Source organism: Peromyscus leucopus, unplaced genomic scaffold, assembly GCF_004664715.2.
Source record: "Peromyscus leucopus breed LL Stock unplaced genomic scaffold, UCI_PerLeu_2.1 scaffold_523, whole genome shotgun sequence".
Lineage (NCBI taxonomy): Eukaryota > Metazoa > Chordata > Mammalia > Rodentia > Cricetidae > Peromyscus > Peromyscus leucopus.
The window spans coordinates 445,383-469,150 of record NW_023505424.1 but is presented as its reverse complement, the minus strand read 5'-3'; the positions used below and the strand labels follow the sequence as shown (position 1 = coordinate 469,150).

Here is a 23,768-nt window from a genome sequence, read left to right as displayed (position 1 = left end):
TGTCAATCTTGACAGTGTGTCTAATCCATCTATTGCTTACTATTAAATAAAATGTCTTTGCAGTCTGTGTATAAGACTGTTATATATATGTGAATGAGTGTTTTACTCTGAATGTATGTCTGTGTACTATGTGCATGCAGTTTGCTAACAAACCAGAAGAGGTCATCAGATCCTTTGGAAGTGGAGTCAGCGGTTGTTACATGTGGGTGCTAGGAAACTGAACCTAGGACCCCTGCAAGAGCAGCAAGCCCTCTTAACCACTGAGCCCTCTCTCCATCCCCTGCATAGGCTTTTGTTTCCATTCTTAAACAGGAGCCAAGAACCTGAGAGCACCCATTCCAGACTCTGACCCATTATACTGACCCTGGGAGAGGAAAATATGTCTGTATAGGGGACTGAGCCAACATGGAGCATCAGAGCCAGGGTAGAATACAGGAGGACCTACCTCCTCCATGTAGCAGCCTGAGCAGGGAGAGGAAGAGGGTATTCCTTACAGAGAGGCAACCAGAGCAGAGATGGAGCACCCACTACAAGTGTATATATATCGCTTGATTAGGTAAATGACTGAGGGTGGTAGAGCCAGTTTCTTACTCGGAGAAGAGAGTCATGAGCTTGGAAAGTCAGAAGACTAGCATGAACTCTTCAGTAGTAGACTTGAGTTAGAGGTGAGCATCACAGAGTGAACAGAGAGCCTGTGGAACACGGTGTAAACCTGTGTATGGATGCAAACGTCTTCTCTGGGTCTATCTACTTAGAAGCCTTGCCATCAATGCTCTCTTGGCGGCAATGAAGAAGTCTGGTGTCCAGACCTTGGTTTATGAAGGCTCCTTCACACTGAAATGAGCCAGGATCCCGTGGGGGGGAAATATCTGGTTTCAGGGGTGATACAGGTTGAGCCTGGGGTCTCTTGCAGTCAGGGGTAGTGAGGTACTCCAGGAAGATGGATACAAGTCAATGAGACATAAAAGGCAGCTTGGAGGAGTTCCTACTGACCATGTTGTTGATTGTCTCTATATTAAACTGAATAATAGTAGTATCGGATTATAATCCACTGGTTAATAAGAACCATGACTGCATATAGACATAAATAAATAACAAGTGGAAACAAGTGGAACAAGTGGAAAATTTGCTAACAAACCAGATATTTGCATATCTTCAAAGTGCCTCTTAAGGTTCTCATCAATAATAAAGGGGTAAAGAATAATTCTTCAGGTGGAGACGCTGGGCAAGGCCCTTAAGTGACAAAGTGAACACCCTCAAAACGGGGACAAGCTGAAATGAGATCCAAACTGATAGGATGCAATGAAAGCCCAGCCTCTGCACCCCAACACTGCTGCCAAGGACTCATGACCTCAGTCTGGTCGTGAGGACCTCAGGTCACCCCAAACTGAACAACACCCTGCCAAATAACTGCCCTGTAATCTTCCAATGGTGTGTTAAGGGGTGACTCAGGAACTGTTTCAGGTTGAAGGAGATAAAAAAAAGATAGGATGTCATAGTGCAAGGCATTGGTGTGTCCTTCTTTGTAGAGGTACACACTAGAGATGTATGTGTGTGTGTGTGTGTGTGTGTGTGTAAGAGAGACAGAGGGGACATATATGTTCACACACACACACACACACACACACACACACACCATGTTTCATCCCCTTCCCCTGGCTAGCAGCCCAGAGACTTCAGGATGCCTGGAATTTTGTGTAAAAGATGTCAACCAGCAGGAGTGTGTCAGAGCTCTGGCAGCGTTCCTCAGAAAGTCTGGAAGCTGAAAGTTCCTTCATGGAAGGACACAGCCAAAGTGGCCAAACATAAAGAGCTCGTTCTCTGTGGTGAGAAATAGAGAACAGCTCTTCTCCACAAGAGCTGCTTCCTCTGAGCAGCCCCTGTACACCTGGGATAGTGCTGGGGTTGGATCCATCACCCAAATCTTCAGAGGACATCAGAGAAATGACGTCATGCCCTGCCACTTCAGCAGAGGCGCTAAGACTGTGTCTTCCAAGCCCTACAGGGGATGAAAATGGTGGAAAAAGGACTAAGTCAGGGCCACAAGACGACACCTCAGGGACAGAGAGATCTAGACAGAATTACGGGAGTTGTGGAGCTGCCAACGAGAAGCATTAGAACAAAGAGTCAATGACTTGCTTCGTTCTTAAAAAAGAAAGAAAGACACTTTCAGCTAACTCAAAAGGCTTAAGCTGTGCTTGCCAGGCCATCGGTCCAACACTGCTTCCGCATTTTAAAAGAAAAACAAGACACATGAAGGACAGGAGTTCACAGTGTCACAGGTGTGCTGAGTGTATGATATAAACAGTTCATTGTCACTTTCAACAATGGCTCCCAGGCATGCGCTGCCTTCTTGCCACTGACTAATGAGTACTTTAATTCTCGACCACAGAGCTCAGATTGCCAGTGAGCTACAAATCTCTAGAGTGTCAGGAAGCCTGCCAATGCTAACATCTTCTGGTCCTTGAAAGAATGAGCTGTTATCTACTTTGCCAGTGACACCTCTACCTGAGATGTCCATCCCTTCCTTGTGGCCATGCCTTTCTGCAGGCTCCAAGACCTCTCTTGCAGCCATAAGTATACACATAGGCCAGTCCCAAGTGTAAACTGTATACCTCATCTTTTTTTTTTTTTTTTTTTTTGGTTTTCGAGACAGGGTTTCTCTGTGTAGCTTTGCGCCTTTCCTGGAACTCACTTGGTAGCCCAGGCTGGCCTCGAACTCACAGAGATCCGCCTGCCTCTGCCTCCCGAGTGCTGGGATTAAAGGCGTGCGCCACCACCGCCCGGCTTGTATACCTCATCTTTAAAACAGTAAAACAGGGCCCAGAGAAATAGCTCAACTGTGAAGAGGACTCAGGTTGGATTCCCATCACCTATATAGCGGCTATCAACTGACGGTAACTCCAGTTTCAGGGGATCTGATGCTCTCTTCTGAGCACTAAGCATGCATTTGGTGCATGTATCACACAGGCAAACACTCACATACCTAACACACACAAAATAAAAAATACATTAAAAAAAAAAAAAGATCCTAGACTCATTTTAGCCGGGCAGTTGGTGGCACATGTCTTTAATCCTAGTACTTGGGAGGCAGAGCCAGGCAGATCTCTGTGAATTAGAGGCCAACCTGGTCTACGGAGTGAATTCCAGGACAGCCAGGACTGTTACACAGAGAAACCCTGTCTCAAAAAACAAACAAACAATCAAAAATAAAAATAAAATAATTTAGAAATTGCTGGGCAGTGGTGGCACACGCCTTTAACCCAGCACTCGGGAGGCAGAGCCAGGCGGATCTCTGTGAGTTCGAGGCCAGCCTGGGCTACCAAGTGAGCTCCAGGAAAGGCGCAAAGCTACGCAGAGAAACCCTGTCTCAAAAAAACAAAAACAAACAAAACAAAACAAAACAAACAAAACAAAGTAATTTAGAAATTAAAAAAATAGTAAGATAGAAAGTCAACAGTTTTAATAGTTAGCTTTTTAAGGTAGGCGAGCGCAACTCCTTTCCTGCTAAAATCACAATACCAAGAGAAGTTCATAGATCCTGAGCTGCCCTTGCACCTGGGAGTGAACTTTTATGCAGGCAGATGAGAAAGGAAATAATTCAGTTGCTAGTGAAGTTTTACAGTTTTGTATTGTTGAGTGATAACTACATAGTAAGTTGAGTGAGCTCAAAGGAACCATGTCACCAAGAACTTTATATTCAGCATCATTAGCAAAAGCCACAGGGAGAGGTCATTCATGCTGGTCTCCATGAGCCGGTACGTTTTATCCTCATGAGAGAAGCCTAATTTTGTCCTTGTTGAGATAAAACAAAGACCCCCTAGGCCAAGTGTGGTGATACACATCTTTAATCCCAGAACTTGGGTGGCAGAAGCAGGTGGATTTCTGTAAGTTTGAGGCCAACCTGGTCTACACATCCAGTTCCAAGCCAGCCAGAGCTACATAGTGAGATCCTGTTTCAAAAACAAGCAAAAAGACTCAACGACCTCATTATTCAAGTTGCCAAGAAAAGATGAGTTGGTGTCACATTATAACTAGACTCAGTTAACAACGGTTCCTTTTGATTCTGTGGCCTGTAATTACATGTACAGCATTCTAATGTCTCTCTGCCCCCACCAACATTGATTACTGTTTGCTGTTGCTCTGATGTTTGTTTGTTTTTTCTTAATTATCCCTAACATGGTAGCTGATCTAATACAGTGGGGATCTGGTCACTTAAAATAATCATTGTGTGAGTTTGTGTGTAAGACATGTATGGGTGCCCATGCCTTAATCACATATGTGGTGAAGGCAGAGAACATTTTTCCAGGGTCATTTCTCTCTTTCTACCTTTACATGGGTTCTGGGGATTGAACTCAGGTCACCAGGCTTGTGTGGCAAGCACCTTTACCTGCTGAGCCCTCTCACTAGCCCCTACCTACTTTGAAGAAGTAAAATAAGGTTCTGGGCAGTGTCCCCAGATTTGGCAAATTAAAATATAGAATGCCCAATTAAATTTGAATTTCTGATAGGCAGCCAATAACTTTTAGTATAAATATGTACCATGCAATAATTGAAGCAGGATATACTAAATATTTATGCTATGAGTTGTTCATTGTTTGTCCTGAGATTCAGAGTTGGTGGTTAGCCTATATTTATCTGGTAACCCTATCACAAGGAAGTTCTAACTTTCTCTTTTGGGAGGTTGAGACAGGACTTAAGGAGGAGATGATGGATGAAGAGTCCTTTTGGTATTACCTGCTCAGACCCATGCTACCGATAGAAAGATCAGCCTTATCTCTGGCATATAGAGATCCTGGGGTGGATCAGAGCCCTCTTGGTGATGGACACAAAGTATCCCTACTCAGTGGCTATTAACTGTGTTCTGTGGTCTTCCTGAGGGTTTGTTCCCAACTGCCTTTTTAAGAAGATGTCAAGGGCTAGCAGTCATGAGACCATCGCCCCTTCAGCCCTCCTGCCCAGACATACAGCAGTCCCACCCTGGGCCCCTGGAGGCGAGGGATGGCCTGGCACTCACAATATCCCAGAGGAAGTTGGTCAGCCAGTAGGTGGCGGGGCTCACACCGCTGATAAACTGCAAATGCTTGGCTTTTGTCACCCTCTCCTGAATCAAGTAAAGGACAAAGCTGGCTGGAACGAAGGACATGGCGAAAATCACGCAGATGGCAAGGACAACATCCACCGAGGTGGTCAACCTGCAGCAGGACCGGAGACCGGGGACGTCAAAAACCCAGGGAAGGCGCAGAGAAAGCTCTGGGCAGCCCTTATCCACCCCCACCCCTCGCTTGAAGCTCATCATCTCACAGAATTGTCTTCATCGAGTGGATATTTTTGTAGGTTGCTTTTTTGATTCATGAGAACATTCTAGACAACCTTTCCTCTTATTTTACTTCTACTTATTTATTATGGTATACATAAATGAACATTTGTAGCAATTCCAAATTTTTAGCTCTGAATTTTTCTAAAGACTTTTGAGTTTCCTTCAGGCACAGACAGACTTCTGTTCTCTGAAATCACATGTCATGGGAAATGGTCACATGTAAACTCAAGGGATGTGAGTTTACATGTGACCATTGATTCTGTGGTCTGTAATTACATGTACAGCATTCTAATGTCTCTCTGCCCCCACCAACACTGATTGCTGTTTGCTGTTGATCTGATGTTTGTTTGTTTTTTCTTAATTATCCCTAACATGGTAGCTGATCTCTGGGGCCACGCAGAAGGCATTTGGCTTGGGAGTAGGTAGACACTGAATCCTGACTGAATGCTAGGAGGTTCTGCTAGCTTCCCTAGAAGTTTGCACTCACAAAATGCTTCTCTTAGCCAGGCAGTGGTGGTACACGCCTTTGATCCCGGCACTTGGGAGGCAGAGGCATGTGGATCTCTATTAATTCGAGGCCAGCCTGGTCTACAGGGCAAGTTCCAGAAGAGCCAGGGCTACACAGAGAAACCCTGTCTTGAAAAACTTAAAAAAACAAAACCAGACCTCCTAAGTCCTCCTGTCTATAGGCCTCAAATGGTGCAAACAGAGTCACATACACAAGACCCGTCAATGTCCTTCCTGACTGGGGCTGACATAAGGGCCCAATCTTGAGGAAAGCAAACAGCTCCAAAGCATGGCTATCTGCGGGAAATTCCCAGAATCTACAACTCTCCCAGGGAAATGAAGGAGCCTCCCTGAACCTTCCAGGTCCTGGCAGGTTCTTTGTGTACTGGCAGGGAGGTTAGGGGTGTAATTCGGGAGGAACTTGTTATCGAGGGCCCAAAAGGAACAGTGTAAAGGGTTAGTTTACTTTCCAAATAAACGGAGAGGGCCAAGAACAGCTAAGCAAATTGGTACTGGAAGCATTTGAAGCTGGTGCATTCATATGAGCCCGGTTAAAGTTACCACCCAGCCCTGCACCTCACAACACTAAAAAAAAAAAAAATCCAAAACACAAAAACTTCCCTTTGGTTTCCAGAGAGGGAAGAAGGGAGGAAGGAAGCTGAGAGCCTGGGGTAGTGGCAACTCACACTGTGATCTCCGAGAGCTGCTCCTTGGTCAGGTTCAGGGGCTGGCTGATGACAGTGATTCCATACTCCTCAGGGTCCCTGTCCTTAGGCAGACTGGCCCGTAAGATGGCGTTGTGGGCCACATTCAGGAAGCTGACCAGGGCATGCCAACCCTTGTTGTTAAACCATACCTAGAGGGCAGAGAGGCTTGACTGGATGGGCTGAGCTACCCATCCAACCCAGGCTCCAGAGAGAGGACACTAACAGGCTGTTTAAACAAAAGCAAAAAGCGACCAGCAACAAAATGACCGTGAGTGGAGGAGGAGGAGGAGGAGGAGGAGGAGGAGGAGGGACTTGGCCAGCATTCCTCCCCTGGTTTCAGCAGGGGGAATGGAATTTAATTAAGCAAGGTAAAAACAGTCAAATAATGAGCTCACAGGAATTTTTAGCTTCAGGTCAGTTACCTTAATGTTGTCTTTAGTTTCAAGATGTTTGAGGAAATCTAACATTTCTTTAGAGGCCTCTCTGGTGACAGGACCCTAGAACAGAATAACAAAAAAAATGTTTCTTCTTGTATCCCCTCCTTCTGTAGTATGTAGGATAATTTCCATCTCTTAATATTTAAACAAGTCAAAAATCCGACCCCAGACTCCAGTCTGTTTACCTACCCCGCTCACATTCATCATCTGGCCAAGGTCACTTAAGAAACCGACAAGTGCATCCCCAGTGATGGGGATGGCGGGGAGCGTCCCTCCGATGGAAATCCCTCCATATCTGCAAGGCAGCAAGAGAGCCCCCTGTCAATGCCATGACGCTCATGCCACCAGGGCGACCTCAGCTTCTGTAGGGGGGTGTGAATACGGGGGGAATTGTCCGGGCTATCGAGCAACACTGTCCCACTTTACAAACCTTTATTCTCCAAATAGTTCTATCTCTAGATTTAAAAGCTAATAAACCCACACCCTAGATTCCACATATGGGATAAAGTAAATATTTGTCTTTCTAAATCTGGCTAATTTTGATCTCTGGTTTCATGCCTTTTTCTGAGAAGGATGACTTCATTCTTCTTGATGGCGCATATAAACCCGCACATCACATTTCCTCTGATGGGCCTCTAGGTGGATGCCCTAGCTCGGCTGTTGTAAACAATGCTGCAGTAAACGTAGATGTGCACCATCTCTGTGCTGTGTTAACTTGCACTCCTTTGGAAACATGTCAGGAGTGGTACAGACCGAGCATAGCTCGACTTTCAGTTTTTGGAGGAACCTCAGTACTGATTTCCATAGTGGCTGAGGGTTCATGCCCACATACAGTGCAGAGGGTTCCTTTCCTTCTGTATCCTCAACGGCACTTGCTGTCATCTATCTCCCTTGTGACAGTCATTCTGATGGGGAGGGATGGAATTTCAGTGTACTTTTGATTTGTGTTTCCCTGGTAGCTAAAGATGTTGAGCATCCTTCATGTATTTACTGGCCACTTGTATTTCTTTTAGGAAAGATCTGTTGACTTTGTTTATTCACTTATTAGTTTTTTGTTCTTTTGGTATTTAACTTTATGAGTTCTTTATGTATTGTGGATATTAGTCCCTGGTTGAATGAATAGCTGATAAAGATTTTCTTCCACTCTGGAGGCTCCCTCTTTCCTTTGGTGACTGCTGTCCTTGTTTACTGAAGCCTTCACTCTGCTCTTACTTCCTGAGCGGGCAGCAGCCCTGCACCTGTGCTTATATCTTGAAGTAGTTTCCCTTTAGTAGGTACAAAGTTTCAGGACTTCCCTTAAGATCTCTGATCCGTTTTGAATCAATGTTGTACAGAGTAAGAAGGGGGAATCTAGTTTCAGCTGTCTACATGTGGATGACTAGTTACTCCAGCACCACGTATTACAGAGAGGAGCTTTTTGTCAAGGACCAGATGGCTGCAACTGTGAGGGTTTATGTGTGAGTCCTCTATTTGACTCCATTGGCCTATGTGTCTATATTTTAATTTCTTTTATTTTTGAGATTATACTATAATGACACTATTTCTTCTTCCCTTTCCTCCCTCCAAAACCTCCCATATGTCCTCCTTTTTCTCAAATCCATGGCCTCTTTTTTCATTAATCATTACACGCATTTGTGTATATGTATATACATATCTTTGAACCAGTATATAGACTCTGAAGTCTGAAGTCAGATGCTATGATATCTTCAGGTTTGCGTGTTTTGAACCAAACATACACCAAAATACATACAGAAGTACAAAAAGATGCTGAGTAGCTTAGACAATCTCCAGGATGCCCTAAGAACAGGGTGGATGCTGGAGCTGGGTCAGTTCCCATGAAATTTAAATGGAACAAGCCAGGGAACATCTACACTTACAATCTAAGATTCTAATCATTATAAAAATAGTGTCTTTCCAGGCATGGTGGAACATGTCTTTAATCCCAGCACTTGAGAGGCAGAGGCAGGGGGATCTCTGTGAGTTCAAGACCAGCCTAGTCTAAAGAGTAAGTTCCAGGACAATACTCAGTAATTACCACCTGCATTTCCTAAATGCTAAACTAATAAAGGAAACAGGTGCCTTAAATAAACTACCTCTAATAAGGCTTGTCTCAGGTAAAAATTAAGCAGAGTACTAAGGCCAGATCTACCTGAGATAAATGTCACATGTCTCCATCTGGGCAGGCCAGATCTACCTTAAATAAATGTCAACCCAAAAATAAAATAATAATGATTCTTTTTTTCTCTAAGCTTTTTCTATGTCACCAGCATCTTGTCAGACAAAAGGTTCCTAGCCATACCATGAAGGATGGACAGATGCAGAACAAGGGGATGACAGAACTTCATTCCAGGACCCCCACCATCATCCCAGGACTTCACAAGCTACCCTCCCCATTTCCCCCAAGAGCCAACCAATGCCCACTATTCAGCCGGAAGCAGTCTTTGAGAGAAACGATGCCCCACCCCCACTCATGCGCCATTTTTTCTTTTTTTTTTAAAAAAAACAAGAGTCCGGGATGATAGAGATTTACAATACGCCCCCCATGTCCGTTGGACTCAGTGTTTGGCATCTGCTTCACTTGAGAGGCAGGACTTCCTATGACACTGTGTTTTGGAAGCTTCTCAGGTCATCACTGTAAGACTGACCCTGAGGAAAGAGTGCCACCTACTGAATTGAATTTCCTAGGTTCCCTCCAAGGGCTGATCGCCCAGGCTCAGCCAGCCCTGCCCTAACTCGTTTTAATGCTAAAAAAAATAGTGAGACTGCTGCATAGTACGTGAAATCATACTATCTTTTCCCCAGCAGCAACCAATTTAATGATCTAGCAGTCACATCTATAATTTATTTCAATCGCCCCCCAAATAGTTTTACCTTTGTTCATTGACCCAGAATTTGCTCTTTAAGCTGGAAGTCAAAATAAAAGCATGTAATAAATACCATAAGGATAGCAATCGTGTTAGCTTTTCTTTCCAGTTGTTGGGAGGTTCTTACATTTCCTGACATCTAAGCAATGTAGTGTGGCAGCTGGCCTGCCTCAAGACCCAGGTGAATCTATACACAAAGGACTACCATGTTCCAACCCCGGCTCTCCCAATGGCCTCCTGCACACTGGACTGTCTGCCTAGCCCTTTAGACCGGCCTCATGCTGGACCAGTGAACCCAGTCTAGACCTAGAAAACATGGCAACAATCAGTGCCAGTGTGGAGTGAAGCTTGAAGCTCTCTTTCTTTTATAGAATATAAGAGATTCTAATAACCATCTGCATCCTTGGGATGAGTTCTGACTTACGGCTCCCCATTCAGTTAAGGCACTGACTTGTGGCATTTGGGGTAAGATAACATGATGAGGAAGTTCTAGTCCCTAGAGTTCCAGCTGGCCCCGAAATGTCATTATCATCAACCATACAGTAAAAATCAAAAAGTCCATAATGCAAATTGGCTATTGAGCCAGGTTTAGAGCGCTTTGTGTATTGAATTAATGAGCAAGCTCACCCTCTGCTTTTGGTTTTGGATCGGACGGTGCTCTTTTTCTCACGGCTAGCTTGACCCTGCCCTCCCAGCTGCTGTCTCCCTGTCTGCAGTGAATTCCAGCCCTTTAGGTCCATGTGTTACTCACTCGGGCTCTGCTATGGAAGGCAACTGTCAGGACTGTTAAAACTAGACAGGATGCTTCGTTCGAAAGCCATAGAGCCCATGGAGACTGGGTCACACCTCCTTCAGATCTTTCTGGTCGGAGGCTTTTGTCAAGCCGACCGGGGACTGCCTGCCGCAGGCCTTCCATCCCAAGCCGGGCTTGATAAGGACGCCACAGAGCTGAGAGCTCTAGATATTCCAGTGTCTGTGGATGTGTTCAAGGGTGGCGGTGGCAGGCAATAATGAGTGTGACGACAGTTTGTCCCCAGCCGGTGCCTGACCTGGGCTGTACCCAGATGCTGTCCCCTGCCTTCCCTTCAGTCTCCTTTTGTTTCTCTTTCATTCTCCGTCTCCTTCTACTCCTTAACCCCCCCCATTTCTCCCCACCCCCTACAACCTGGCCTCTCCTCTCTTCCTTAACTCCGTAAGAGGTAAGGCTTCGTTACTGAACACATTTTCATGACACGTGCATCAGTGCCTGGGGTAAACTTTGACTGCTTTTCTTAGACATGGACCAAGCAAAAGAAAATGAACCCCCAGTTGTCCCCGGGGTTCATATACCCCAGTTACTTCTGCTAGATGTGGCCCTCACATTCTGCGGCCGCCCTCACGGGTTCACAGCAGGAAAGTGACTTTCTGCCGTGGTTGATACCGTCACCAGGCAGCCGGGATTCCCAAGGGTGACAGGGTCGCCTACCTGCTGCGGATGAGCGCAGGGTACGTCTTTACCAAGTAGTCGGAGATGTTCCTGTTCGTGAGGTCTTGCAGGACTTCAGTGCTGCGCTGTGTCCTCTGGGGCGAAGAGACACCGTCAAGATTTGGGGACTGAGACATTAGAGTCTGCGAAACTGCTGTTCCTCTCCAAAGTTTATTACGGTCTCAGACGCTGGGAAACTTCACCACGACCCTGACATCTTTTCGGTTCCTACATCAGTGATGTGGAGCCATTGCTGATTCCTCCCTCCTCTTTCTCACGCCATCCAGTGACAGAGAGCTTAACTGCAAAGTCCGTCTCCAGCATACCTGTCTCCCCAGTCTGATCTGGTCACCCCAGTTTAAGCCACCACCTAGTCCTTGCCTACACCAGTCCTTGCCTACACCTCTTCAGAAACCTCCGTACTGTTTCCATGACTCCGCCTTGGGCCTCCACATTCTGCTCTCCACCACTGTCAGATTGAGTTTTAAAGACAGAAAGCGTCCGTCTGTCCGTCACCTCATGTACCCTCACAGTGCTCATCTCACATGAAACACGCCTTTGCCTGAATCTATCTGCTCACTTCCTCTACCCTGTCCCGTGCACGCTGTCATCTCTGTGAAAGCGGAGGCCTTCTCTGACTTTTTGGCTTTCACGTCCCCAGTACCCAGATATCGGGCAATATATTTGGAATGCAAATGAAATCATTTGAATAGCACTGTATATTTTACAAATCACTTTCAAAACATATCTAGGAGTGGAAGGTAAACAAGACATTTGGAGGAATTCCAAAGTGCTCGATTTTGGCCACCAGGTGGCAGTATCACCCAATGTTGAGTTTCTTGGATTAGTCAATGTCATAGGTCAGTCAGGAACCTTGGGCAAAAGTGTTCACTCTGTCTAGATTGCCACGCAGAATTGGCTGACAGGATTCAAGGTGGCATTAAACCACATCAAAAATGCATTTGTTTTCCAGATCCTTCCCTTTCCCCATTTGATCTCTCCTTTAGTTCACCTTCTCTGCAGGTGAAGTAGCAGCCCCTGAATGCCGTGTGACTGGGACTGTGGCAAATGCTCTGTGTATGCGATCCCACCCCTGTTGCTCTCACAAGAGAGAGCTTTACCGAGAAAGAGAGTTAAGAGAAGTTGGCTAGCTTGCGTGTGGTTGGCCTAAGATCACCTGCGTCTGACTCTCCCGCTGTCTATTACCTGTTCCTCAACTGACCACAGTACCTAACCAGACAACCCTGGTAGGAGGCAGCGACAATCCTGGTGTGTGGGCAGGTTGTGACAAACGTTTTCTAAAACTTTTGTCAACTACAACATTCCTACATTTTATCTCTGTGTAGAGATGATGTCAGAGATGGGGCGCATCCATATCAAGACCCACCACTATTGAAGGAATGTTAGAGCCGGAAGGGATGCTACAGATCACAGCATCTGCTGCCATGACTACAGGATACTGCTACCCTACTTTCCATTTGCCACCTCTGAACCAGGGCCCTCCTTCTGCTCTTATTTCTGGATGAATGGGAAGGTGCTAAGTGAGGGGAGTGAATGTAAATGCATGTACTTGTGTGTGTGTGAGGGGTGGTTACATAGGTGTGTGACATTCAGTTCTGCTCCCAAGGAGATATGAGTGTAAATGAGGAGACTCAGGGGTAAAAATACAGCTGCAGACCAGCTGTGACTCTTCTAAGACATTGAACTTCACTCTAAGGACCAAGGACCAATGCTACACTGAAGTGTCTAAGTTAGACAGGCAGCCTATCATTCATTTAGGAAATAAACTCCTGTGTAGCAAGGCTTGACTTTTTTTTCTCCCAGCCCAAATCCTAGGCAGTCAGGGATACCTGCAATGTAGCAGTTTAGAAGTCACCCAAGGAGAGAATATATTGCTTGAGAAACATAAAGGCATATGCCTTAGAATTAAAAAAAAAAAAAAAAGAAAGAAAGAAAAAAAGAAAAAAGAAAAAGATTGGCACAGGACCAGTTATGAGCCAGCAGCCGTGATAGATGTGATAGTCATCCCATTGTAATAGCAATAGTTGTCCCATTATGTCTTCTTCCTGGTGCTCTTGTGATGACTTTTCCCATGGGCACGGGCTGTGCACACTTAAAGTGGCAGTCACTGGTCTCTCCCGATGCTGGGTCCCGTCCAGCGACCCTTCAGTGGAAGGGCTATGCAGTGCTTCTAGAAGTCTTCCTGCACACACTTAAAACATTTGCTGTATCTTTTTCTTCACCCTTTCTACTCCACTGCCTAACAAAATACTTTCCACCACTCTGGCTGGAGAGTCGGAGGCCTGTGCCAGTCAGAGGAACAACAGACAAGAACATCGCAGACCGCCCGTGTTAACTTTTTGCACGCGAGAGGCAAGCTGTATCTCATCTCAGCCGCTGTTAGGTTAGGGTTGCCATTACTTGAGCTGACTCTAACCCTAAATAGTTTATTGCCCACACTATTTCTCTGAATCCTCATAATGCTATGAACTAAGTGTATGTAGTTCCCCTCACCCTCCAGGAGAGAAAATGAGGAAGGCTCAGTGCTGTAGGATGGTCTGCATGTCAAATTACTCTGATTGGTCAATAAATAAAACACTGATTGGCCAGTGGCTAGGCAGGAAGTATAGGCGGGACTAACAGAGAGGAGAAAAGAATAGGAAGGTGGAAGGAGACACTGCCAGCCACCGCCATGACAAGCAGCATGAAAAGATGCCGGTAAGCCACCAGCCAGGTGGCAAGGTATAGATTTGTGGAAATGGATTAATTTAAGCTATAAGAACAGTTAGCAAGAAGCCTGCCATGGCCATACAGTTTGTAAGCAAAATAAGTCTCTGTATTTACTTGGTTGGGTCTGAGCGGCTGTGGGACTGGCGGGTGACAAAGATTTGTCCTGACTGTGGGCCAGGCAGGAAAACTCTAGCTACAGCTCAGAGGCCAAGAAACCAAACTATGCCTCCTGACTCCCACCTCTGAACCCCTGCACTGCCCTGACTCTTTGGGAATCATCCATTCATTGAGACATAATGAGAGACCATCCAAGTCACCTGGGAGGCTATTACTAACCAGAGAAAAGGTGGGGCTCCCCTGTCCTTGAAGGCACTCCGGAAACCTCCAGGAGGGCTTGCTGTGATATAGAGCACACAGCTCTAGACAAGACACTGCTCGAAGTACAATCTACGCCGCTCTTGCAAAAGATAAGTTGTAGGCTGTGTACGTACATGTATGTTAAATGCACAGTACATAGGAACATAGGTCATCCCCACCCCTCCTCCCTTCCTTACAATGAATATCAGATCCAGGGCCTTACATCATGCTCGACAGTCTACCACTGAGCTCCACCTCCTGCCCCCATAGTAAGCTTAAATAAAACCGTTAATCAATATGTAAACATAGTAACACTTGAATGTCCATCACAGCATTATTTAGAATAGAGAAAAATTTTTAAATCTAAATGATCAACCATGGGAAATAGTTTTTTTTTTTTGTTTGTTTGTTTTTTTGTTTTGTTTTTTTGAGACAGGGTTCCTCTGTAGCTTTGGAGCCTGTCCTGGAACTCACTCTGTAGCCCAGGCTGGCCTCGAACTCACAGAGATCCGCCTGCCTCTGCCTCCCGAGTGCTGGGATTAAAGGCATGCGCCTGGCTCCATGGGAAATAATTTAAAATCAATCAAAATGTAGGGCTAATGTGCACTTGTTAGAAATGACGCGGGTACCTGTGGAGGCGGGAGCCCTCCGGCACCCTCAGGGCACTCGGGCAGCATGGTGAGCTTCTCTCTGGTGCTACACATGCAGGATGGAGAGGATCGGCCGCTGTCCATTTCTGCTTCTGCAGCAGGTGGGTGATGTTCGGGGACACAGAAGGTGTCTTCCAGGGGGTTGAATTGCCACAGGGGTACTCCCTCATGGAAAAATGAGAAAATATTCCACAGTCAACCCCACTGCTGATTTTGTTTTAAATCCCTAAAGAAGAGGAATCATTGCCGTCCGGCTCCTCCTCTGCTCTTCTCTGCCTTGGAGCCAGGAATTTCCCTCCTGGGGACTAGAGTCCGCTTGAGGAATATCAAACCCGGGGTCCTGCTCCTGACAGAGTGTAGCCTAGGAATAACCGCCTAGTTGGCGGACTCTCTGGGCTTTTGTTTGTTTGTTTTGGTTTTTGATTTTTTTGCTTTGCTTCTGTCTAGCAGCTCTTGCTGTTGAGAGATGGAAGAAATAATAGAAGCATCTGAAATGTGTCCATTTTGCTCTTTAGCAATAGCTTTGGAGAAGATTAGCTGAGAGAGGATGCTGTAACTACACTGAACTATAAAGGTTCCTGGCGGATTTCAACTATCTTCTACACCTCTCTTTTCTAGAGTTACAACAATGAGTGACAGCTGGCCACAGAAATAATTCATGTCATTTGAGTTTCAGTTGTATAATTGAATATCTTGGTCTCATTTCATTCAGAAATATAGAACATAGAAAATTACTATATTGAGACACAGAGCTGTCGATGATGGGGGCTTCCTAGGATGTAAGTTCTGCTTAAAGAAGAAGCTGGGTAGTAAGTGCTGGTTAGAGACATGGATGTGACCCATATAATACAGGGCAGGACTGAGGGGTCTTTCCCGACACTCCAGGCTGGCTTTGGGGTCCCCTAGGGGAGCTGTTTGTGTTAGGGGAGGACTTACGGAAGCCATTCTTTCTTCAGACAACGGTTGCCAAAGCCCTTGCTGCCAGGTTCAGGACATCTGCCAGCACGGCGAGGTGTTCATTGCTGGGCTCATCCATGCTAGGAAGAGAGAGAGGGATGCTCACCTGGCAGTCGGACTGGGACAGAATGGATAATGGCCGCGGATATAAGTGTTTACTGAATTCCATGCCACGTGTGTACGTGAGGCATTGAACCCTCACTTAGAATGGTTGTGGGTCTCTCTGGAAGTGGGTAGCCTACCATACACACTAGATGTCTGATGGTCGATCATCTATGCCTCAAAAAGATGGAACTTCAACCCCCCTTCCCAAGCTTCATATCCTCTTTCCCTATGGGCCTTCCACTGGGTACCACACTGCTAAGCACTGACTGCTCCGTTAGCTTCCCTTCTAAGAACAATCCCAGGACTCCTTCTACCTTAGTGATGATTCCAGGGAGGTGGGGAGGTCAAGACCCTTCCAGCAAGCATGTGGTCCAGGAACACATCACATGTCAGAGGATACTGTGTGTGCCCCGGGGATGAATCCACACCCTGAAGAAGGTATATTGATGTCCGTACATCCAGGGGTGAAGGGTTAAAGCTGGAAATTCACCAAACGGAGGCACAATGATGGAAAAGCATCAGAGCCAAAAACACAAAAGTGGCAGGGAGAACAATCTGTAAGAGAACATCCATGGAGACACGGGCTGAAGTGTGAGAGATGATACACACATGCACAGGAAGGCACTCACTGCACACACGTGTGTGCCCATACCATGCACATGTGCAGCACACACACTCTCTTAAGCATTTGTCCTCCACTTCATATTCAGATGCTGGTTGGGAAGGGCAGGCAGGGGAAATTACAGGCAAGTGTAAAGGTAATACATGTAGAAAAAACGGAATGTTCCGGCACTCATAAGAATCTGAAGTGATGCTGCCATGCTCAGCCAGAGCCTCAAGGAAGTTTAAAGAACAACTACTTTTTTTTTTTTTTTTTTTTTTTGAGACAGGTCAGGTGTTGTTCTGTGAATTGGATCTGTAGACCAGGCTCTCGAACTCAAAGACCTCCCTGGCTCTGCCGCGTGCTGGGCATTAAAAGGTATGGCACCACCACCACCCAGCTGGCGGGGATTCTGTATGTCAAATTGTTCTGATGGTCAATAATAAAACACTGATTGGCCAGTGGCCAGGCAGGAAGTAGGTGGGACAAGGAGAGAGGAGAATTCAAGCAAGAAGGCTGAGGCAGAGAGACTTACACCGCAGCATGAACCAGCAGCGAAAACGCCGGTAAGCCACAGGTGGGCATTAGATTTATGGAAATGGATTAATTTTAAGCTATAAGAACAGTTAGCAGAGAAGCTCACGCCATACAGTTACAGCAATATGTCTCTGTGGTGGTTGGGGAGCGGCTGTGGACTGGCGGGTGACAGAGATTTGTCCTGACTGGGCAGGCAGGAAAACTCTAGCTACAGCTCAACTTACATTTTTTTAAATGAAAACATAGAAACAGGGCTGTATGCCCTGAGATGGTGTAGAGTGTTTGCCCAGATGCATGCCCTTTGTCAATGTAGCATTGTTTAGGAGTTTTGGCACATGCCTTCAATCCCAACACTCGAGAGGTAGAGGTAGGAGGACCAGAAGTTCCAGGTCATTCTTAGCTATACATCGAGTTTGAGGCCAGCCTGGAGGACATGATACCCTGTCTCAAAATAGGACAATGGTCTTGATCTTTGGGTCATTAGAAAAAATGAATTAAACGTATAACTTTACCTTTCATTATGAAAATAGAAACAATATTGACTATCCTATTTTTTTTTTTACTCTAAATGAGGCCCAAGCCTTTCAAGAAGATTTGCAAAAACCCACAATCAAAATAAAGGTTTGACAAGGAGGAGGTAGAGGTGATGGGAACCAAAGTGTTCTGGGTAGAGGTTGAGCTCATCCGCACAGATGCTCCTGAGAAGACAGACCCTAGACCCGAGGGGGAGAAACGAGTCAAGCCCACGCTGGCCACAGTGGTACCTGAGCCAGAAAGTCCTTGTGGCTGCGGACAGCATGGTGAAATCGCTTGACCAGCAGCGCCTGCACGTGTTGAAGAATCAGCCTAGCGCCTGTGTTGAACGGGGCGCTGGGTTCCTCTGGCTCTGGGGAAGGTTGGCCCTTGGGAGGATCCACTTGTCCTACGGAGCAGGTGTGGGAGCCCTGGGCGGGCTGCCTGACCTTCTCGCTGGGAGCAGAACAAGGATGCCGGAGACTGACATGCTCTCTGTTCTGCTGCGTGCCACCTAAGGGATATTGCATCAATAATTTGAAAATGCCAACATAAGAGATTATGATATACATTTTCCTTACAACATCAGTTACTCTTCATTTGGAGAACCATAGGGCATGGAGACTAACAATCTTTCTGTAGTTGTTGTTGGGGGGGGCAAGGTCTCACTCTAACCCGTCTGTACTTAGCCACCAGTCCTGTGGGAGGAGATGAGAATGTGGACTGAAAGCTCAAAGTTCGGAGAATAAGATCCATCAGTCTGTGTGGCTTTAGGCACCTCATCCAGCCTCAGTGAACTCGAGTTTCCCAGGTCTCTGTCCTATCTATCGGCCTCATGAGATTTATCATGATGTCAAGTAACACAATGGTATCAGGTGCTTTGTCAAGTGTAAAGAACCATGCAAGTTTGAAGTGAGAGGATTTGTAAGTGTTACCATGAGGGTCTTGTCAAATCTTGATCACACATCACATGCTCATAAAAACTTGGCCTGTATTTATGGAATTCTCTCAATGATTTTAAAAAGTATATGCTATTATTATTCTCCTTTTCCTCATGGGGAAACTGAGGTATGAAGAGGCTTAGTACCTTGCCCAAAGCCATTTAGGTATCAAATGATGGAGCTAGGGTTTGATGTTTGTCTACTGCACTCTATGGCTAAACTCTGAATACCTACTGTCTACTGATTCTGAAATACCCACCTCTATGGCCATGCCGACCAATCTTCAACATCTGACTTTATTATTCTGACAGGCTAACTATTAAAAAAGGAGCATTTTGTCCAGGTAAAAGTCACTAAGTTTTAAATCTAGCACAAGTTGTGGTATACTTTAAAATATTTTCATTCTTGTCTTGGTTAATGTGAATCTTTGGCTTTGAAAGAACTGAGAGAATTCAATTGCTTTCTGCAATGAACTTAAAGAGAACCTGGGCCCCATGGTGAGCTGCTCCTACCTTCCACAGAGGACTCATCCCTTCCCCCTCTGCAAGGTTGACCGCCTCAACAGTCTGCCACCTGACCTATATGGGTAAGCTGGAATGCATACAGGCTGGTAATATGGCCATTGGTAAATCTAGGCATGGCTGATCCATGCTTGGTGACTTAGAAGCTGGATGGGACACACATTATATCTTAGAAGGTGGGAGCAGTAGCAGAAATTCTGTAGGAAGGAAACATTGCATAGGAAGACATTACAATGTGCCACACTGGGTAGGAGGAGGGGACCAGTGGCCCGAGACAGCAAGAGAGAACCACTGCCCATCTTTGCCCCTGAGCAGGAGAGAGGGCCCGTTGGGTCTATTTCAGCCGAGTGGGAACATGCCTCTTGCTCTATCAGAAGTGATTTGTGCTATGGAGACGTTGCCTTTCTGATACTTCTGTTCCCTCTGCAGGAAGTATACAACACTCCTCATGCTTTGTGTGGCTGTGGAACTAAGCGAAGGACCCAGGCTAACACAGAAGAGAGAAGGCCAGATCTCACAGGAATTTCAATCCCCACCATTTCAAAGTCCATAGGTTTCTACCTGAGAGCTTAAGAGTGCTTTTATCTTGATCTCAAAGGGGCCGGGAGACTGTGGCTGGCATCTGGTTATATTAACTGTCATCATTATCTCTAAGGACTCTCTGCTAGCTATCACTCATGCAGGCAAGAATGGACCAGAAGCCTGGTAGAGAAGAGAGGAGATGGTGATAGGGAAGAAAAAAGAGAGCAGAGTGTGTAGGAGGTGAAGTTTGGGGAGGAAATCTACCCATAGACATTGATAAGAATCTGGATTCATCCCAGAAATGTCCCCACCCAGCCAAATTCAGTTTCCTGTCACCCCGCTGCCATGAAGACACAAAGTGCGTTACTTGGGGCTCTGGCACTAGGAAGGAGTGGATGGCTGCTTTGTTACTTTCCCTGTAGATGTTTCAGATCAAATCTGGAGAAACAGAACAGGCCACAGGGTCCAGCACCCATACCTGCAAACATGGAGCCGGAATCAGAGTCCTCCGTGACCTTCAGAAAAATCTGTTGAGACATGAAGAGAGAATTTGATTCAGGCATTCCTGCTTCCGGGAAAATCTAAACCTAGTTCCATTTTGTCGGGCACTGTTCACCATGGGAAGAAATGCATTCTAACTATCTAAGAACATAGTCTATAAATGAAAGGTGTGAGTACACGGGGACCCACAGCTGCAGAAAGTATTATGCATGTGGACTGAGGCAGGAGGACGCCAGCTAAAGACGGAGAGAGCCGCTGCACTGGGTGGGGGAATATCGGCCCTTTTGCTTTTGTAAGACTTTGCTTTCATGTTAGATTTTTGCAAGAGCCGCCTCTTCTGGCTCTAGACAGAGACCAGCTGCAACCTCTGCCTTACCTCTTCCAGGGGAGTGTCTGAAATTCCAAAGCTGCTGAGCCCCAGGTCAGTCAGCGTCTCCTCCAGCTCTCGGAAAAAGGCTGGCATATGCTCTCTGCTTGAAATTCTTGTTTGGAAGGAGGAAGATAAGTTCCTGACCGATGCATTCCACCAGCTTTGCCTCTGGAACATGGTGGTACACCAAAATCCATCAGCTCCTTCACATCCCTAAGACAAGAAAAAGGGTTGCCACCAATGCTACTCAGCCTGTTCCACACCCTGGAAGGCTGTGAGGTTGCCTGGGCCTCCTAGTCGATTCCACCCCCCTGCCTCTCTCCTTCCCCTTCCCCACTTCTCTCTCATGCATGTGTGTGTTGAAAACAGGGTCTCATGTAGCCCAGGCTGGCTCAAAACCTTTATATATAATTAAACCTGATCTTGAACTCCTGATCCTGCTCTTTCTATCCTCAAGTGATGGAATAGAGGTTGTTTATAAAGATTACCATCGTATCCAGTGACAAGTGGCACACACCTTTAAACAGCACTCGGGAGGCAGAGCAGACAGATCTCTGTGAGTTCGAGGACAGCCTGGACTGCACAGAGCAACCCCGTCTTGAAAAACCAATCTGTATGCACCCTTGGTGGTGGTGGTGGTGGTGGTTGGTGGTGGTGGTGGTGGTGGTGGTGGTGTGTGTGGTGTGTGTGTGTGTGTGTGTGTGTGTGTGTGTGTGTTTGCTGAGACGGGCTTTCTCCCTGAAGCCCAGCTTAGCCTGTATATTGGTGTGGTACTGGCTGGCCTTCCTGAGTGCTGGGATTAGAGGCATGAACCACACTCTTGGCTCCTGGCGTCACATCATTTCTTGTAGACTTGAAGCTCAGCAAGTCTATTTTTAGCTTAGTTGACTCTAGGACAAGAGTTCTCCAGGTGGCTAGCTGTACGACCTGACGGAGGGCATTTCTTCCATTGTCCAGTCACACGTGTATGGCCTCAAGGAATGCTATGATGCGCGAGTCCTTCCCGAGTCCCTCATCTGTGAAAGGGGGAAATGACTGTGCCACTTCACGACTGTTTTGTGTGTGTGGGGAGTTAACGTAACCACAGTGCTTGGAGTGGTGCCCGGTGCAAAAGGTGGCACCTCGCAAAGCTGGCACTTAGCTGCCGTTGCATTCCTGAACATCAGCCCAGGGAAAGAACGTTCATCGGCTTTGTTGCTTATCCTCATTCATTGGGAACTTAGGGGTTAAGTCAGAGTTGGTTTCTTCTTCCTGCTCTGGCCCAAACAAGCTGTAGGTGACTTATCAAGACACTAGAGAGGAGACTGGCCCCTTCCTAAACTGCCTGTTTACTTCTTAGAGAGCCACACCATTTTCCCTGGGTTGTACCTGTCCTCGCAACAGAACAAAGTTCATTAACCAGCGTCGGCAGGAGGTTGATAGGCCCTGGAGAGGAGGAGGATGGCATGGGGAGTGGGTGGGAAGCATGGCAGCGTGATAACTTTGAACAGCCAGAACTGGATTTTTATGGACAAGCATGTATTACATTGGAATTGAAAGCCTAACTTAAAAAAAAAAAAAGAAAGTCTTGCTTTGTAATTCAGACTGGTTCAGACTGGCCTTGCACTCACAATCCTTCAGTAGCCTCCTGAGTGCTGGGATTATATGTACGAGATGCTCTAATCCAGTGAGCATTAATGTTCAGGCCAGTTCTCTTAAAGGGTCGCATCGCCTAGGAGCGTCTCGCTTTCTTTCAAAAACGACGTGGTTGGAATATTTCGTAGCTCCCCATTAAACCCTGTGCTTAGCTAGAATGAGAGGCGTGTGTGTGTCACACCTGCACACTGTGTGATTGTCTTCAGTCCTGGATGATCTCATACTGGGACCGGGGAGTTCTTTACTAGAGGAAATAGCTCTGCCCAGCAGCTTGTGGAGGTCATACTCATTGTTCTCTGAGGAAGGAAGTGAGACACAGTCACTGGATTCCAGGGATTCTGTCTTAGATGTGTGTCAGCCTCTCAGGAGGGTCCATCTGGGGGGAGGGTGTGCTGTGTGTGTGTGTGTGTGTGTTGTGTGTGTGTGTGTGTGTGAAAAAGCCAGCCAAGGGGGGAACTGGGATTAAGGGAATCTCTCCTCCCTAATGGGGGCATCACCGCCTATCATACTTAACTACCATCTCAACACGCCCATGCTACACCAAGGAAGTCTTTTCCTAGAAATAAAGCCATACTTTAAAAATCATGCCGGCCACAGACACATTCCAACTCCATCTTGATGGACTATACGGTGAAACACATCAGTGTTGATTTGTTTAAAGAAAATATCAATGTCTTGACCAAGATTCCAAGGAGAAGTTTTCCAGCAACACCAGAGACGCCACAGCGAGATGAGCAAAGCATGAGCCCCAGAGACGGTTCCGAAGACATGCTTTCTGCTCAGCAACCGATTCTGCGGCAGGGGGCGTCAATACTGGCGACGCGACTCCAAGAATTTCCTCTCAGGTGGTTGTTATGTGAGACAGGGTCTCACTCTGTCATCCAGGATGGCCTAAACTCCCTATTTAGATCAGGCTGGCCTAGAACTCACAGAGATCTGCCTACATCTGCCTCGGCTGGGATTGAAGGCTTGTGCGAATGCATCTGGCTTCCTCCACACCCCCACACCGACCCCACCAGGTTTTGAGCATAGCACATCAATGTTCCACCAAATTTCACTTAGTAGATTCTTCAGGTTTGGGCCGGAGGTGGGGGTGGGGGGTGGTGGAGTTAAATAGGAAACTTTGTCTTTGATAAGCACACACTTTCCTCTGTTCAGAAAGCAGGGTCAGTACCTAAGTTTATTTTTGCTTTGACATAGGATCTTAGGGATGTGCATTCCACTTGCAAAGTCACCCTCATGAGAGGCCCGGAGATGGCAGTATTGAGAATGGAAAGGGTTCTAGCAAGCTCTTGGGATCCTGAGCTTGAATCTGATGGGTGAACAGTTGCATGTACAGTGAGCTTATTTACTGCATCTCTCTGGTGACAGGGAGAGGCCTCTGAGAGATAATATACCCTTAAATTAAAGGGAGGCTCACTGAGAACTTGGTAGCACTAGGAAATGTGTGCATTGCACAAAGATGTCATGCATCCTCTCCACCGACAAGCTCAGATTCTCCAAAATCTCCTGTAAGAGACATGCAGGG

At 46.4% G+C, this 23,768-nt stretch overlaps 2 pseudogenes; one reads left to right on the top strand and one right to left on the bottom strand.

Moving 5' to 3' along the window:
• LOC114701368 overlaps window positions 1–23,768 on the bottom strand; it is a 139,641-nt pseudogene that overhangs the window by 25,387 nt on the left and 90,486 nt on the right.
• Window positions 1,638–2,118, top strand: LOC114701387 (annotated as a pseudogene).